The sequence below is a fragment of the Platalea leucorodia genome (genome assembly GCF_965183815.1).
Source record: "Platalea leucorodia genome assembly, chromosome: Z".
NCBI classification, from domain to species: domain Eukaryota; kingdom Metazoa; phylum Chordata; class Aves; order Pelecaniformes; family Threskiornithidae; genus Platalea; species Platalea leucorodia.
The window spans coordinates 64,738,033-64,745,928 of record NC_138858.1 but is presented as its reverse complement, the minus strand read 5'-3'; the positions used below and the strand labels follow the sequence as shown (position 1 = coordinate 64,745,928).

Genomic DNA, 7,896 nt, shown 5'->3' with positions numbered 1-7,896 from the left:
AACACCATCTGGTAAAAACAGGTGTAGTACCAATTAAAATCCACTTGAGGATACAGCTTCTCCAGATTAAGTATTTTTCCTGGTAGCAGAAAGTTGTCAGCATATGTTTTATACTTCCAGTATATATCCATACTAGTTTCCTTTCTTACCTAAAAATCATCAGAAAGCAACAGCAGACTACATAAGCTGTCCAACCAGACATACAGATGCAGAGCCAGTGTGGCAGATGCTCTCCCTTTTAATTTCTCTCCTGTATTTGTCTCCTTCTAAGAGTTGTGGTGGGTTGACCTTGGCTGGACACCGGGTGCCCACCAAGCTGCTCTATCACTCCCCTCCTCAGCAGGATGGGGTAAAGAAAATAAGATGGAAAAAACCCTTTGTGGGTCAAGATAAAGGCAGTTTAATAAAGCAAAAGCAAAGGCCGTGTCCAGAAGCAAAGGAAAACGAAAGATTTATTCTCTACTTTCCATCAGCAGGCAATGTCCAGCCACTTCCTGGGAAGCAGGGCTTCAGTACACATAGCAGTTGCTAATATAATATCAGTTAATATCATATATAATATCAGTTAATATAATTCAGTACACATATCTGTTGCTAATATCAAAAAATAGCTAGGACTATGCAGTTATTTCCTCAGTGAGGATATCAAAATGTACTTGACATTCTTCACAAGATACTGCCGTTAAATTTACTACAAATGAGCACCTTTGCTAGGCAAAAGAGGTAACATTTACATTCAAGAATGCCCTCACTGATACAGACTGTTTTCATTTAATAGAGCTAGCCTTAGTCAACTCAGATGCCATGTGCTAAAAGGTTAAAGAATTTGGAACAAGCCAGTTTTCCTTCTGTGCACACCTCTCAAGAGTTCTGATTTGCAGCCTTTAATACCGAGAGCCCTCTTCCACAGAGCACAAAGAAGGGTTGGTGCAACACCAACCTAGTGCACAGATCTTTGCTCTCTTGCTCCCCTAGACCACCTCAGAATCTGTCCTCCTTTCTACTTTTTAATACTATCAACTTCAACAGTCTGTCAGACATTATGTTCATGTAAAACAGAGGAAGGGGGGAAAAAAAAGGAATTAAGGAGGTTTTTTTCCAAGGGTACAGTCCCGTTAGCCACTCAGAAACTAAAAGGCTGTCCTAATTGCTTAACACCATACTTAATGTTTACCAGCATTACTATTTTAGTAATCAGGGACCCTTACACTCACCTATTCCTCCCCCTACCTCACTTTTTCTTTGTTCCACCACACTATGAAACAGGTATTACACACTGAAGCTTAAGATTCTACAGTTTTTCTTGTTGAAAGGGAATTAACATTTTAGACAGCCATCATTAAAACTTGGCATTAGCTGTTGCTCTCAATAGTTTAAAAAAAAAAAAAAGTCTTAAAAGCTACTCCTGCCAGTCTTGCACTTTAAGAACAAAGACCCATGAGCAAAACTCCTGAACAGACGGCATCTTCAGGGAATATAATCCCTAACAGAAACCCTAAGCTTTCAAGTGCATCCAATAATCGCATGTTGGATCACTAAAAATTACTCTTGTCTAAACCTCTTGACAAACCAAAAACTAACTTATGCTTAGACTATGCATCAGTAATTTGCTTACACTTACACTCAGTACTGAAAAATCAGACATTGCAAGGTATGTAACTTCAGCATTTGCTCTTCTGATAAAAATAATTTATGGTAAGTCCCACCGAAAAAACAAGCAGGAATTCCCGTTGTTATCCCTGGAGTATTTTACTCTGAGTTTAGTTGAAGTACCATATTATGCAGCTGATGAAAGTAATAATAAATCAAGCTTGCAGTTTTCCATGTTGGAGAAAACTTCCCTATTTTTAAACCCAGGTTTGCTGAATTTTAATTTCTACTTTTCCTCACCACAACACAAACCTCAGCTAACCCAATCTCCAAGTACTACAGAAAACCATGGTTTCAGTGATCACCTCCCATCCATTTAATACCTCCCAGGTTTTATTTAGCCCAAAGAGGTGAACTGGTATCCTAAAACCAACATAGAGCAAGTCAGAGCTGTCAAACAGAAGCAACTTCTATTTTAGCTTGGGAAAGATATAAATTCCAAGATCAGAAACATAAATCTTTATTTTTTGTCTACATAAACATTACCAGACACTGCCCTAATACAGTTAAAAGCACCTTGTGTTATTACATGCAGGCTTAATATTCCATCTTTTGAAGTTTATTTCTTATGGAGTAGTCTTGCATAGATTGCCACTGGTCTCACGCTGGTTCTAACAATTCTTCCTAGGGAAAAAAGTAAACACAACGTGAGATTGGACACATGTAGCACACAGCTGTTTTCAGTCCCATTCTCTAGATCCCCAAGACTTGTGCGAAGTTACAAGGATCAGCTTCCCCCTCATCCCTCTGGAAAAAAGTCAAAAGCTAAAATCTGCAAATCTAGTTTTTAAAGAGCCTACATGCAAGAGAGGCTCTTTGCCCATCTAAGCAAGCTTTCAGATCCTAACTACGAGCTGGCGTAGCTAATGCTTTCTAGCTGTTGAGAATCAATAGAAAGTTTTGTAGTAGTAACTCATGCACACATATGCCTTTGAATTATACGTCAGTTTAAAAGAATACCGAGCCAATAATAGAAAGACAAGGTTTAGTCATTTTATGTTGAAAAAAAAGTATCAGCCCTGTTATTAGATTCATTACTCATAGTGGATTACACATACATTTCTCTTTTTATATGAACCTGTCATACACTGGGAACAGTGCCCATCTTATTCTTCAGCCTTGCAAAAACCCCCCGTGCCTATGGGGCTAAAGGGCTGGGATGGATTTCACTAGTTCATTTTCTATCGACTGCACTAGTAAAGCAGTAAGTGCATCTGTGCTTTTCGTGTTGCTCAAGTAGATTTTCACATTTCAATGCATGATTCTAGTATTTTAAAGGGCATTGTGACAAACTTGAAGGAATTTCATCGCTTCACTTCAATATTTCTGTTACATTCTTTCATGCAAGGAAACCAACAGTAACATAGTGGATCTTACATCACTCTAGTTCACTTTTGTATGAACATGTGCATGTTCATGCAAAATACTGAACCATCTTCAGTTTAATTTTTCCCAAAAAGTTACCGGAGTAATTTCTCATCAGGAAATAGCACATATTCTTTAAACAACTCCAGATCAACCGGTCTGACAGCTGCTAGATAATCACTTTCTGAATATCTCTCTTAAGCATGGACAGGTATTGGATCAAACTTCCTTCAGAACTTGACTCAGCTCAGTGTGGCTTAAGAGCCTGTCATATGCTGTCTTTGCGACCAGCTGCCAAATAATCAGTCTGCTTTCCCAGAGCTGCAGTCACATTTTGAAAGCTGCCACTGCAAACACCACACAATTATACAATTTATAGTTCTCTTCTATAGTAGTTTGTACAGTATTATCAATTTCTGGCACAGTGAAAAAAGAATAAAAAAAAAGGCAATGAAATTGTTTACCCCTCAAAAGCCTGAATAATCCAAATGACTCATTAATGCGTGCCAAATGCCACCCCGATTCTTCCCAAAACTTCTCCATAACTTTTATCTTTTGCAAGTTTTCTTGAACAGCTTTTAGTTCTCCCCTGGAAATATTGTGCAGCACTGTGTCTCAGCACCCTCCTCTTCACTACAGAGAGCTGGATGCATCAAACAAAAACAAGAATGCACATAAACATGCAAGATACTTTTGGTTCTTTTTGTGTCCTGGAACATAGCTCCTGCATACTGAGGTTTAAATGAGGCATAACTGCACAAGACGTGCCAGCACGACATCTTTTATTGGTCTCCATTCAATCTACGCTTCACCACTGCTGTACCTTCCTATGTTTGAGCAACTAGTCTGTTCACAGTCATAAGTCAGCTACTGCTGCTGCTAAAAAAAACCTCCAGCATTTTTATCTTTCACCGAGTACCGCACAAAGTATTCAACAGGAATTTAGAGTAGGCTGTCTAATAGTTTACTCTGCTTGGTTTACATTCCCTGAAATACAAGTAAGTTACCATCATGATTTCTCAGTACTGGATGATTCTTACATCACATTTGCAATATTGACCAAGAAGTTCCTGGCTTCAAAGACTTGAATTACTTGTCACGCCCTTGGGTACGTAGGTTACACAAACCATGGTTTCAGCGCTGAAGAAATCTTTGCTAATGCATGCAATTTTTATTAATGCATTGTTTGTACCACTGAATTTCATGCTGACTTGCACTACTCAACTTTTCAATAGTGTTGGCTTTTCCAAGACTTTAGAGTGAAACAGCATTTTGCATATAAGATTCTAAGCTTTCATGTTTCATGAGTCTTTGAACATTTTCAGTCCCTGTGTTCTGAACTGCTCCACGGTATCACCCCCAAAAACCAAACACAGAAAAGCACAGCCTCCTCTCGGACACGCTGGCAGCCACGCACTGCTTTTAATAAGCCACTCACACCAGACTTTTTACTTTAGGGCTTCCACTTTGCTTTTGTTGATAAGAACATAGTCATCAGGATGATCTCATTCTCAATGTTTCAATTCCAATTTCTGCTCTAAAGCCATTCTGCCGAACTTCTTTTTCAACAGAAAGTCTGCTTTGTCGTAAGACAAGGCTGAAGGGCACAGCTGCACAAGAAGTTACTGTCACTCACCTCGTGAAGGAAGTTGCAGGACAGCTGGGCAATCAGTACTTTGTCACTTTTTCCTACACGCCCTCCTCATGCTCAGAGGCTTTCACAACATAGGGCTATCTCTGTGAGCTTCTGAACTTCCAGCAGAACACACTAGAACTCTGTAAGAAGCGTTCATAGCGTTAGCCATTCTGGTAGGAACAGTCTCTGCAGTCCCCAAGGTAAGAGCCACCGCTGCTAGCAATATTAAAGTATACTTTACACTTTCAAAAATGCATCCAAGGGAAGACTGTTCTATGTACAGCAAAAAAGTAGAATACATTATTACCCAATACTGAATAGTCCTACAGAGGCATTCTCTTTACACCTTTCTGACACCAGACATAAATAACAAAAAGGCAAATGCACAAAGGCAAAACAAATTTTTTCCCCCATAAAAGATTTTCATCTTTTCTGTAGCTGAGTATTCTGAAGCTGTAGATATCTTTTTGCAATAGAAAAACTAGAAACTACTGCAGGAGTCTGAAATATTATGTACCAATTACTTGCAGCACAGATGTAAGAAGTTATCATGATAGACCGGACAGCTAAACAATGCTAGAAGTCGCCATTATCATTTTAGCTTTTCCTCTTTTAGTAACTGTCAGATTCTTCATTTAAAAAGACTGAAGCATAAAATCTACTATAACTGCTCAACCGTACAATTTCTAAAGATTTTTTTTGTCCTTGCAAAAACAGGGAGGAGAAAGGTAAATAACCAACTCCTTAAAACAGTTTGAGCAAGAATTGCTGTTTGCCTTTTTTGACACCACATTCATTCTGGACAGGAATGAATGGGCAACACAAAGGCAAAAATTTAAGTATTAGAACTGATCATGTCTGCAAAATTAAATTAACAGCATATGAAGAAGACCAATTCATCAATAGGCAAATACTTAAAAATTCACAAGTAAATAATGTTTTATACAGAGTAAGCATTTACCAAGATGAGCCAAGCACACCATGCTCTTGGGACATCCTGTGGTCATGTTGGTGCTTGCTTAGGCCATCGACAGCCCTCCACTGCTTTCACCTGGAAGAAAATGGAGAACACACTTTCACTTGGAAGAGTGACTGAGATATACGAACAGCACAAGGAGTCTAACAAGAAATACTTGAAATAATCGCCCAATTTCAAAGAATATTTGTCAGACTCTATGCCCCACAACCCAACAAAAAAAAAAGCCCCAATCATCTCTATCAGCACACTTTAAGACTAGGAGCTACTCTACTACACGAGTTCCAGTTGCCTGCTACAGCAACCACGAATTATGCAGAAACCCATCAACATGTCAGAAAGCCAGGCACAAGTGACTGTATATGACAGCCCCGCTCATCTTTTCCACATTACTGAAAAAGTATTCCTTTAAAATGGGTGGTCCTTCTGTCGAGGGATATGGCGCATTTAAGACCGTATGCAGTGCTGGCACAAGCCTGTCCAAAAGAGTTCAACATAAACCAACTATATAAAGAAACTAGAAAGCTCGCTCTTCCAAAAGGTGAGCTTTTAGAGAGTTCTCCCAAGCAGCAGCAAGACCCCTACATAGAAACCTTCAAAACCAGAATCTCCAGAGGATGAAGGGCCACGGATTCACTCAATGCTTTGTTTCATGGAGACAAGATTAACGAAGGGGGGAACGAAAAGTCGTCCGTGTGCTAAAACGGCACGGTTGTTCCCCTCACAAACCGGCACTCCGGCCCCGGCCAAGCCCACCGCCCCCCAGCCCCAAGGCCCCCTGCACCTCTCACAGCGGGGAGGGCGTTTCAAGGCCCGCTGCCACCGCCCCCTCCCGCTACCGGCTCAGCCCGCCCCGGACCCCCGCCCCGCCCCGCCCGCTGCAGCCTGGCCTACCTCTTCAGCGAGCACCCTGACCCGCTCGGCCGCCGCCGGCAGAGACCGGTCAGGCCCAGGGCCGTTAGGGCGCCTCGGTTCCTTCCCCGCGCCCCGGCGGGCAAGACCCCGCCCGGCAACGGCCCCCCGCGAGCACATTCCGGCCCCAACCGCCGCCCAACGCCTTCCGCGCGCGCCGAGGAAGAGACCAGCGGGCCCTGCTGCTCCCAGCCTGCCTCAGGAGGGGTGAACCAATATGCCCGCAAGGGCGAGGGGGGACGGTGCCGTGAGGCAGCTCCTCCCGCAGGGCAGAGGCCGCGCACCGGGTCTCCCACAGACGCGAGGCTATAGCCTCCGTCCCTTCAACAGGCGGAGCCCCGAGCAGTCGAGTTCGCCGGGAGAAAGGGGGAGAGGTCCGGGGGCAACACCTCCCCTGGCCCCCTGCGCCGAGACGGCGATGGAGGCGACCCGGGGAGGTGGGGCGGGGCACACCCCGCCGCCAGCCGCGCATGCGCAGTGCCGCCGCCCGGCCGTGCGGTGGGGGGTGGTGCGGGGCCTCTCCAAGGCGGGCCCCGGAGGGTGCAGTTGTGCTGCCACGGAAAGCGCATCTCATGCCTGAAACCCTCGCTCCGTTCGTCTTCCCTGCTGCAGGCACGGCGTCCTTCAGGGCGCCCTACAGGAGTCCTCCCGTCTGGAGGACTCGCATGGTGGGAGGTGATCCTCGCACTCACAGGCCGCGTTAGGTTTCCCTCTGAGCACGCTGGGTCTGCGTTTTCGCAGTAGCTCTCATGTGAAAGGTGATGAGGTTCATAGTGAGAGGACTGCACATAAGCATCCTGGTCTTGTGTATTGTTCAGTTGTGATCATATCCGTAGTGCCTTGCTGTCTGCTCTGCAGGTGCACGTGGAAAGTAACCAACCTCAGTTCAGGTAGGGGAAGTGGGCAATAGCCCTGGACATTCAATGCCTGAATGCTGGCAGAGGCTCAGTTCTGAGTGCACAGTTTCCAGATTTGCTGACCCTGTAAGTGGAAGCTATACACGTCATGCTTAAAAGACTGAGAAGTGGGGATTAGAGCAGTTACGTACACCGGGAAGATAAACTGGGACCGTGTCTGGAGAAAAAGCAGAATGAGGCTACTACCAGCTGTTGAGAAACCTGAGATCTGTACAGCTGTCTTACCTGCCTTTCTTACTCTGCCTCTTAGAGCTGCTGTGGCCTGCTTGCTTTGTCTAGCTCCTCCTTACCTGGGAACAGCAGAGAGAGTAGTTACGACTGGTGCCCAGTTGCAAAGTTAGTTCTGCAGGACAGCATGATACGTGACATCTTACCTAAATTATAGGAGGTCATAGAAGGGCTGCCAAATGACCAAGTGTTAGAGAAGAGGCATGATTCAT

The 7,896-nt window shown here is 44.0% G+C and overlaps 1 long non-coding RNA gene across 1 annotated transcript; it reads right to left on the bottom strand.

Moving 5' to 3' along the window:
• Positions 1-411: 411 nt before the first annotated feature.
• On the bottom strand, positions 412-6,879 carry LOC309602185. The gene is made up of 4 exons (XR_014230636.1): positions 6,522-6,879; positions 5,613-5,702; positions 4,652-4,791; positions 412-2,274 (listed from the first exon to the last, which is right to left on the bottom strand). It is a non-coding gene; the product is annotated as an uncharacterized lncRNA (long non-coding RNA).
• Between the last annotated feature and the right edge of the window lie 1,017 nt (positions 6,880-7,896).